Genomic DNA, 11,342 nt, shown 5'->3' on the forward strand with positions numbered 1-11,342 from the left:
GGCTCTCACACGGCTTTGGGTTATATATCACTTGTTACGTTATGCCCATTTTCTCGTGTTCACTTTGCATGCTATGCCTCTTTCCATGCCTTTGCCATGCAATTGTGACCCTTGCTTGCATCTACCCATGATTCATCTTTATACTACTTCTATGTGTATTTGCATGCTTGGTGGAGATCCTAGTAGCTATTGCCATGATTTCTTTGTGCCCAATGCTTTTGATGCTTGTTGTGTTGGGAGAGTCATTATGCCCCATTGCTATTTACATATGCCCTCTCTCCAATACATTGATGATGTTTTGCTCATATCTTGCTTTCATGCTTGTGCTATGTCATGTGAATTATTCATGCCCACTATTTGTACACATGACATGCTAGCCATGATTCCTTCTAGTATTTTGCATCTTCGCACTACTATCTTGCACTACTTGATCACTATGATTGCCTCACACATGATGAAAAATTGCTCTTTCTATTGTGTTGAGTGCCACTCTATATTCACTACACCCCGTGCACATTATGCTTGGATTGTCTTGCACTTGCCCCATGTGTTTAGACATGTCATTATATTTGGTGTTGTGAATGCTTCATATGCATACCATAGACCATTTGTTGAGAGCCTTATGCATGCTTTCTATGAGTTTGAGGTAGATGCTTATTCTCTTGACACACACATTTGCATCGCTACCTCACATTTACATGCTTGTTTCCATGATGTCCTTGATTTCGCTCAATTTATGTGCTTTCATGCCATGTCACAATCCTTTGTTACACCATATGCTATGCGTGATGACAACACTTGTTGGGTGAATCACCTCTCGAATGTTTGGTTTTGCTCTAATGCCAACCACATTTGTTTTTTCAAGTGCTTGTTATCTTTGCTCCTTTTGAAGGAATTTCAAGAGGGTGCGACATTGGAGAGTGCCCATTTCAAGCTACAAGAGGACGAATGCTTGGTGATCGTCAACTTATACACGACAACATCATCTCTTTCCCATGGTGATATGGTTTACGATCCGAGGTCGGATCTTTCCCAAGGGGGAGGTGATGATGCAGAGCATCCTCTAGACATCACCATGTTCACCTTCATTGCACCTCAAGCCCCAAGTGGACCTAACGAACCTAAGGTGAACCCGCTCCTCTCCAAGATTTGCATGAATATCCATAGGACTTGGTTGCTACCTCACCATGGATCATTGTGCATCACTCTGTATGAGGACGACCACCACCAAGCAATTGGGGAGCATCCCGGAGGCCAAGGAGAAGGACCCCAAGGCCACAAGGAGGAAGAAGGAGTGCAACAAGATCAACTCTGCACCTCCCAGGCGACCCCGTGCCCATGGGCCTCGTAGACCCCGTGCGCATGGACTACACAGGGAGCTGGCGCAGGAGCACCCCGTGCGCACGGGCCCAACTTACCCCGTGCGCACGAGCCCTACAGGATGGACGGCTGTGATTGCTGTTTGGGCCTCCTCTTCATCCACCTCGTCCCTCACCTCCAGCCACCTATATATATTCCGTACCTAGACCATTTGTTAGGGATAGCAAAGTATATGTGAGACATTTGTGAGCTTTGCTCCTTGTATCCCCTCCTCTAGGAGATCATGTCCTCCTAAGGGAGAAGATCCACTTGTGGATATCAAGACCCCCACATGTGAGAAGGATCCCCATCATAGGACCATCAAGACCTCTCTCCTGATACGATTGGGATGAACTAGTATCTTGTATCTTTCCTTTGTTGTTCTTGGATCATTGTGAACACTTGTGTGTTCTTGGATCTAGTCAATTGAGTGTTTCCTCTTGTTTTCCCTCTTGTGTTCTTCTTGTTCTTGGGGGATTCCCCCTCCAATTCGTGAAAGATCCCCACTTAGGGTTCCACCCTACAACACGTATCTTGGTCACACAAAAGTAGTTTTACATCACCTCGAGCATTTTTGCTTCAACCGATGATGTAAATTGCACATGATAATTGCATACATTTTTTTGATAAAGTATGCTTTATTACTTAAAAGGTTTAAGCATTACACCCGGCCTCTGCATAATTGAGATGCACACAGCCATAGCCAATATCAAGTTCCAAAAAATTTGAAAAAGGCAGAATACAAGTTATCATGTGGAGGCTGTATAACGTAGCCGTAGGAAGGCTAATTCAAAGATCATGCTATCATCCATGTTGGGTAAAAATATCCTTCGCTGTAGCCTCCAAGCATGTACACACCTTCATAAATAGGTCTCGATACTCCATAGTTTCTCCCTTGATGGTCTTGGTAATTCATGTCAACATACGTATTGTTGGACTAACATTTTCATCTAGTGTATTTTAGAAATGTTAAACATTGGCATGACAAGGATAGGTGATTGTGGACCCCTTCAAAATGCTAAGGACATGGATTGGAAAAAGCTTCAATCCTCTACATTTTTGGTTAAGTGATCCAAGAGTCCATAGGAAAGCTAATATTATTAAAAGGGGATGATGTTTTGATCATGATTTAGTTGCTCAAGTGCTTGAAGATATTGCTCCAAAGTCCTCAACTATTTTCTCTGAATCCTGTCTGTCCAAACCCTAAAAGTCCATCTCGGTCCCACCGAATCTTATACACCCGGACACACCGAGTTGATCCTAGACAGAGCCACAGCCAAACTCTAACAAAATGGTTCTACCAAGATGATATTCGGTCCCACCGAAATGAGGTGACCAAGTTTCTGTAACCTTTTCACACCTTTTCATAATTATCGAGTTGGTTTGATTGAAACTACCGAAATGAGGTCTCGCTTAGGTCATCACACACTGGTTTCATCGAGTTGTTCCATTTGGTCTCACCGAGACGCCCAATGTTCGAATCTTTTACACAGGTCGGTCTCACCAAGATTTCTGTTTCAGTGTCACCGAGTTGAGTCAAAAGGTTGTAAAGGTTGGACTCTTGGTGAATGCTATTATAACCCTCCACCTCCACTCACTCGAAGAGAGATCCATCAGAACGAAACTACGCCTCCACCATTCATTTTCTGAGAGAGAAACACCTACTCATGTGTTGAGATCAAGGCATTCAATCCAACCATTTGAACCTTGATTTCTAGCCTCTCGAAGCTGCTTTCCACTCTAATCCTTCTCCTACCCAAGCCAAATCTTTGAGAGAGTGATTGAGTGTTGAGGAGACTATCATTTGAAGCACAAAGGAAAGGAGTTCATCATCAACAACACCCTCTATTATCTTTTGGAGAGTGGTGTCTCCTAGATTGGTTAGGTGTCACTTAGGAGCCTCCAAGATCATGTGGAGTTGAACCAAGGAGTTTGTAAGGGCAAGGAGATCGCCTACTTTGTGAAGATATACCCTTCGTTGACGTAAGCCATGGTGGAATAGACAAGGTTGCTTCTTTGTGGACCCTTCGTGGGTGGAGCCCTTTGTGGACTCGGGCAACCGTTACCCTCCCTGGGTTGAAGTCTCCATCAACGTGGACATACGATAGCACCACCTATCGGAACTATGACAAAAATCAATGTGTCTTCATTGCGTTTGATCTTCCCATCTCTACCCCTTTACTTTCCACACAATTGCATGTTGCATTATTTCCGCTGCTTTGTCTCTAGATATGCATGTGTAGAAAGTGTTGGTTGTGTCTTAACTAGTGTCAAAATTTTCCTAAACTTCAAGAAAACTAAAACCTGCACCTTTGGTTTGTTAAGTGTCTATTCACCCCCTCTAGACCTATCTTCTCGATCCTACAATTGGTATCAAAGCCTTTTGTCTCCATTGCCTTGGTTTAATCACCATTGGAGGAAGATGAATTTGTCTACGTTGGGGAGTCTTAGATGTAGAGTGCCTATTCTTGATGAAGAGTACTATAATTCTTGGACGAATGAAATGCTTTATATCTTTGATGAATTTAACTTGAGCACGTATACTCATAGCCCTTATGTGCCTCCTATTGATCCCTTGCACCCCACTCATGAAGAATAAATTGACATGCTTAGAACTGTCAATCTTATCATTCGAGGATTACCTAAAATCATGCTTGTTCGTATGCAAAACTTTGAGTGTGCCTATACTTTGTGGATGGGCTTGGAAATGCGCTATCCCAGTTGCTCAATAAAGAACCTTGATGAGATTCTTCATAAAACTATTGCTTTTCATAAGATGAAGCTGAGTGATCCTAAATTTGATGATTGTCTGACCTTAGGCGTGCTAAAGGTGATGTTAGAACCATTAGAAATACCATAATAGAAGCCAATAGAATTCATAATCTTGAACATTGTCATAATCATGCAACTAATGAATCCATTGCCCTAGGTGATGATCATATACATGTTGATGATGACAACGTTGAACATGGCTATTATGATGAGGATGAAGAGTTTGACATCGAACATGAGAAGACTATGAGAAATCTTAGTATCGTGGCAAATCTTCGAGATTACATGGCCGGAGGAAAGGAATGGATTCTTGATATTGGATGCAACGATCACATGGCCGGACATAGAGCCATGCTTTGTGAGCTTGCTAAGAATGATGGTCCATGCAAGCATGTGACTTTTGGAGACAACTCCAAGGGTAAGGTACTTGGCCTAAGTAAGGTGGCCATATCCAATGATAGCTCCATTAAAAATGTTATGCTTGTTGAATCTCTTGGATACAATCTTATTTCTGTATATAGACTAGCCGACTTTGGTTACAATGTTCTATTTACCGAAGTAGGTTGCCAAGTGTATCGTCGAGATAATTATAATATGGTCTTTACCGCCATCCGTAGAGGTGATCTATACATTGTTTACTTAACTAAGAGAGCCCAACCTCGTACATGTCTTATTGAAAAATCTTCTAAAGGTTGGTTATGGCATATACGACTAGGACACTTTGGCATGTGAAATCTTGATAAACTTGTTAAAGGAGATCATATTCTTGGTGTTAAAGACGTTATCTTTGACAAGGATAGAATTTGTAGTGCTTGCGAAGCAGGAAAACAACTTGCAGGAAGTCATCCCGTGAAGAACATCATGACCACAAGGAGACCACTTGAGCTACTTCATATGGATCTCTTCGGTCCCAATGCTTACAGGAGCCTTGGTGGTATCCCTTTCGGCTAGGTCATAGTTTATGATTTTTCTAGATTTACCTACAATCCGACTTTATCTTCACAAGGTTCTTGGTAAAACGACATACGAGCTACTCACCGGCAACAATCCACTTGTTGGATACTTTCGAGTATTTTGCTCAAAGTGTTACATTCTTGATAAGTATCGTCGTTTAAAATTTGCTCCTAAATCCCATGAAGTTTTCTACTCGGTTACGGTTCAAACTCTCACACTTACCGTATCTACAACAACTTAACCCGAAAAGTTGAAGATACATTAGATGTGAAGTTTGATGAATCTAACGGCTCGCAAGTCAAGCAATTGCCAATTTGTAACATCCCAAAATTTCAATTTTGGAATGTTAATTATTTAAATAAGATCATTTATAACTTGCGTGTGATGCTTGCTCTTAGTTAATTTGACTAGGATTTGAAATTTTGGAGTTTTCTGAATATTGAAATGAGAGGTAATAAAAGGACTTTCCCAACTATTCATTTTGGATTTCATATTTATTTTATTATTTGAAACAAATCCAACTCAGAAATAAAAGATAAAGGAGAGAAGGTAATATGACTCCTTCAATATAAAAGGGGTTGGGAACTTTTTAAAAATTTATTTTGATATGTATTTTGGATTTAAAAACATTTTTAGAAATATTAGTTTATAAAAATATTATATGTATTTTATTTAAGTTTTTGTGGTGGAAAAAATGTTCGCTATTATCTCTATTAGTATATATACTTTTTAAAAACTTCTTGTTTTTTAAAGTAATAGGGTAGTTATATATATGATAGCACTAGAATAGTTATTCTGAAAACTATCCATCCTTTATATAGGGCACGGTGGACTTGTTCCTGAACTCCCGAACCCGTCAGCGACAAAAAAAAAAAAAAAAAAAAAACAGCCCTACCCCGACCCCTAGCTTTTCCATTGCGCGCAGCCCCGAGACAGCGAGACCCACCTTGCGCGCCGGCGCAGCCACCCGCGCCGCCGAGCCCCTCACACCACCCAACCACCACCTAACTCTGGCCACCAACCGCCGCCGTCGCTGCCGCGTGAGATCGCGCCTCTGCGCGAGATACGATCGCCACTGGGTGACATCTTCTCGCCGCCGCGCGAGACCCGTCCGCCGCCGCTCCACCATCACGCTCCGCAGGACCGGCCATCCCCTCCCCTGCCGCTCAATTCAACCTCGCCGGCCAACGCGGTCCATCGCGTCGCCTGGATTCCAATCTAACCCGCCATACGACATGGCCAAGTTCCTCCACCCGCCATGGCTACTACCAGGACCACCACCTGCCTGACCTGTGTGGCATGTGGCTGCCCAGCACATCGACGCCCCCAAGGTCCATCCTATCTCCATCTCACTTACATGTTGTTCCCTGCGGCTGTACTATGCCCAGTTTCTGTATTGTCTCTAGGTGAGTTTCTTGTCTGAAGTTCAGATGTATTTGCAGGTGCAAAAAAGTTGGATGTAGTGATATGTTGGTTCAGTTTCACAGGTCCTTCAACATTGAAAAAAAGAGTTTTCTTATCCAAAAATGCATCAGCACCGTGAAGTGCTAATTCTTCTTGTGTGCTTCTATAGAGCCTTGTGTTTCAGTCACCACCATGATGAACCAACTCGTCCTATTTTGCAGAAGCATGTCGCATGATAGTTTTTAGGCGGATGCAGTTCAGAGGTAATGGGGAATCAAGGTTCAGAGAGATTTTTTTAGCACATTTAGAGAGCTTTTTCAGTGCACTGTAGCCAAATCCGTTCTGAAGGCCAAACTATTCATGTTTGGTTTTGATTTTATTTTACAAACAAAGTTGCTAGCGGTAGTAGATCTTGGGATTTGGTCACACACGGAAGAAGACAAAAAGAAAAATAGTGAGTTGGAGATTGCATGTTCGTTGCTCAGAAGGATAAGATCCTTTTGGTTTTAGCTAAAGAACACCTAGTGGGGTAAAAAACATTGCTTTTTCCAAACTCCACCGGTCAACTTTTTGCTCTGTTTAATGGTTTGCTTCACAGACTAAATTCTTGATTGTTTCTTTATGTATGAGCATCAGACTTGATTTAAATGCGAGGCAATTCACTAACAGTAATTTTGTCAATTCAATAATAAATGTACAAGTTGACCTCCTAGCGATATACATGCCTAGGAATTTTGTTCTCTGTTTTGTTTATTGGCGCATGCAAGATGTTTTTCATGTTATGAACATATTGGTTTGCGAGAAGTTCATGTACGACTACCAAATGAGTTCCAAAATCAATCACCACGAAGAGAAGAGGTGAGCAGCGCACAGGCTGTTCAACTTCGCTGCCTCAGGACGTGCAACGCCGCCCATGTGAGCAAAGGGGGACTAGTGTCTTCTTAACTGTTTAATCTGCCCTTGTACGGTGCATTTTGTCTCAGTTTTTATGTGAATTTGTTTGCTGCACTTACATTGTCTTCATAGGGTACAAAAGTTTGGCTACAAACTGTTCTTCATTGTCTGTAAGAGCCGTTGTTGTACTACTACCATGAGAGAATGGAGCTTTTTCAGACTTCTTTTTCTGTAATCCATGTGAAGACTTCGGTATGTAAAAATGGAGCTTTTTTCATAGTGAAAAGTGGTCTTTTTGGTGTAACTTTTTTGTTGCTCTAGCCGACATGTATGTGAATTCGCAAACATGTGCATAATTGACCCGCTACTTTTTGAGATAAACTAGTAGGCAACGAGTGGTAAAAAGAACACATAGTTTCATTCGCAAAAAAAAGAACACATAGTTTGCAAAAATTTATAAACATGGGTGTAGGGGGACATGGGTTGGAAATTTCTCCTCGCCTCTACAGTGTTCTTCTCAAGCACCATGTGCCCCAGAGATGCAAATTCTCAAGCACAAATGTGCCCAGGGTTGTGTTTGTGTGCTCCTGTTCCGGTGTGCGTTGTTAAAATGAGGAAGTTCAGCCTTATCCTCGTGAAGGTTTAGTGTGTGTGCTAGTTGCAGGAATTCACAATTTTTTTTAAAAAAGATATACTTCAGTTGTGTGTGTTGTGTGTTCAGTACCATGATATTTCTATACGAAGAAGGAAACAAGGCTCGCCTAGAATAATGTTTACTCTCGAAGTTCATATTTAATAAATTGGACAGTTCGAAAAAATGAGAAAACAAAAAAGAGACACATATGTTTGTACACAAAAAGCTCATGGATTTTCCCGTCTTTGGAAAATGGATTTTCCCGTCTCTAGAAAAACCCTAGAAGTTCAAATTTAAAATTTTGATCATTCCAGAAATTATACAAAAACATGGATTTCCCCGTCTCTAGAAAAACTTAGATTTCTAAATTTTAAAGACAAAGAAGTCCAATGTTTATTACAAACCCCAAGAAGGTCAAACACAAAAAATAAAGCATCTCAACACAAAATTATATAAAAAGGATTTTATCCATTAGAAAACCCATAAAAGTTCAAATCTAAAAATGGAGTAGTTCGATGGTTATACGAAATTCAGATTTTCCTCATTATTAAGAAATGAAAACATGAAGTTCAATTATAAAAAATAGAGCAATACAACATTCATAAAAAATATTTTCATCATTTCTAGTAAAAAAACTCTGGAAGTTCACATTTAGATAAGGGAAAGGTTCAATATTTATTAGAAATCTAGGATTTTTCCGTTACTAAAAGAAAATAAACCGATAAGTTGAAATTACAAAAATAGAGAAGTTCGATATTTATAAAAAAACTCAGATTTTCCTTGTTACTAAAGAATAAAAATGACGAATTTCAAATTAAAAAAGAAGATTAGTTCGATGTATACAGGAAACTCAAATTATTACCGTTTCTAAGAAAAATAAAACTATGAAGTTCAATTTACAAAAAAATTGATGCTTATTTAAAAACATATTTCCTTTCTAAGAATATGACTAAGAAGTTGAAATTAAAATAACAGAGAAGTTCAAAGTATATGAAAAACTCATATTTGTTGCAAGAAGTTCACATGCACCTCCATGCATGGTTCAGAATTTATATTGCGGGACGCCCGACTTCCAATTACATGTTTTAAAATGGCAAAAAATGACGTCCAACCTTCAATTGCGTGTAAATCGACGTATACACAAAAATGTGACAGAAGTTCATTGTGAAACCAACGAGAAGTTCAAGAAATGCAAAAAGTGCATTTCAGGTGAGAATAAAAGTATAGAAAAATAAAAGCTTAAAAGGTTTGTTGAAAGAAGTTCAAGTGCTTTGTCGAGGGAAGTTCAAAATTTCTTGCGAGAGAGGTTCACCTTGTATTTCCATGTTCAAAAACAGAAAAATTGTTTTTTTTTGTGTTTTAAAATAATTATCTCAATCCACAAAAAAGAAAATAAAAAAATAAAAAAGGGAAAAAATTCATGTACTACATGGTGTGTGTGTGTGTGTTTAAAATGAGACAAATGAATAAAAAGGCAAGGTCCAAATATTTTGTTGCTATAAATTCAAGTCCTCGATCGGAGAAAGTTAAAAAAATTATTGCGAGAGAGGTTTGTACAAAAGGAATATCATTTGTGTAACACCCGGCGAATGGTTGAGAACTTACAAACTAAAATACGTCACAGAAGTTCAACGTGAAAATAGCAGGAAGTTCAACTACGACACTGAATGAATTTCAGATGAAAACTTTTAAAAACGTCGCGAGTATGAAAAAATGATCAACACGGGAAAGTTGAGTGTTAACAGTAGCTTTCCATCGGTATATCATTTGCTCAATTCCGATGAGTGGATGGAGAGCTACGAGCAACAAAAGCACGTGAAAAGCAGTGTGAAGTTCAAGTAGACATGCTGAGAAGTTCAAGTTATTCACACGGTACATTTTCGAAGAATCTGTTTTGCAATAAAGGCAGAACACAAGATCTCGCCATTTTCAAAGTTACTCGAAAACGGATAGGAATCAGAGAAAACCATCTACATGAAAAAGTTTCGCGATTTCCGTAGCTTTTCAATGGTACATTATTTGCCCTATTCTCATTAAGTATGTAGAAATTACAGCCAAAAAACCTTTTTAGACATTTTCAAAATTTACTTAAAACCATAAGGAATTGGGAGAAACAATATATATCAAAAAGTTCCGTATTTCCTCAAGCTTTCCAACGCCATATCATTTGCTGCATTCAGACGTACGGTTAAAAAATTAACTCGAAAATACAAACTCGGTGGAACTTGGACCGTTTTCTAAATTACTTTTAAACCGTTCAAAATTAGATAAAACTTTGAACATGAAAATGAAGAGCATTTTCATAAGCTTTCCAATGCCATATCATTTGCCTTAATTGTATTAGCAGTTTAGAAATGGCATCGAAAATACAAACTCGGCTGTTCGGTTTGTGAAACTTTATGATTTTCTAAATTACTCTTTATCCGTAAGTAATTTGAGAAAACTTTCAAAATGTGGAAGGAGTGGATTTGCAGCAGCTCTTCAACGCCATATTATTTGCCTCGTTCCGATAAATAGTTTAGAAATGTGACCGAAAATACGATTCACATTTTTTATTTGAAGAAAAAACGGTTTTCAAAACTGCTCTTAAACCGCTTACATTTTGTCAAAAATTTAACTTGGTCATGATACTCGTTCCCATAGCTTTCCAATGGTATATCGCAAGCCCCATTTGGGCAATGTTGGCGGAAGTTCAACCTATCAATGGGTGAAGTTCAACTACTACTGCCGGGGCAGGCCAGGTTGTTATCAGAATATTATTCTCATCCCGTGATCAAAATAGTGTTTATGTGTGTGTGTGTATGGTGTTTATATGCTATATTCCATAAACCAGCATCACTATTCACTTGGGCCACAACAAAATAGCCCACTCCTAATTCTCGCCAGCGCACACACCGTAGTCCGACGCGCCGTTTTCAGCAGGCCAGCCCACCTCACCGAAGCTATTCTAAAAAAACCTCACCGAAGCGGTATGCCTGCATCACCGCTGACATCAGCCACATGACCCACATGTCTGCCTCTCCACTTCTTCTCTACCTATGACAGCGGGACCCGCTAGTCATCTCCTACCTCGCTACGGTCTCTTTCTCCAACACGACAGAGCATCCACAACCAAAGCGAACTCCATGATTCACGCAAGGCGATACCCCTTCTCCAGAATGAGGCCACCGAGCGACTGCTCCCAACCCCCTCATCCGATTCCCACAATCGACGCTCCAGATCCCCACCTATTTCGTGCTCGCTGACCTCGAGAAGATCCGTGATACGTCTCCAACGTATCTATAAGTTTTGATTATTCCATGCTGTTATATTATCAATCTTGGAT

At 40.0% G+C, this 11,342-nt stretch overlaps 1 long non-coding RNA gene across 1 annotated transcript; it reads left to right on the forward strand.

The window, feature by feature from the left end:
• The first annotated feature begins 5,945 nt into the window (after positions 1-5,945).
• Positions 5,946-7,687, forward strand: LOC125548364 (uncharacterized). The gene is made up of 2 exons (XR_007301035.2): positions 5,946-6,416; positions 6,528-7,687. It is a non-coding gene; the product is annotated as an uncharacterized LOC125548364 (long non-coding RNA).
• Positions 7,688-11,342: the final 3,655 nt, after the last annotated feature.

The sequence above is a fragment of the Triticum urartu genome, chromosome 3A, assembly GCF_056163025.1.
Source record: "Triticum urartu cultivar PI428250 chromosome 3A, HENAU_Tu73, whole genome shotgun sequence".
In the NCBI taxonomy this organism is placed as follows: Eukaryota; Viridiplantae; Streptophyta; class Magnoliopsida; order Poales; family Poaceae; genus Triticum; species Triticum urartu.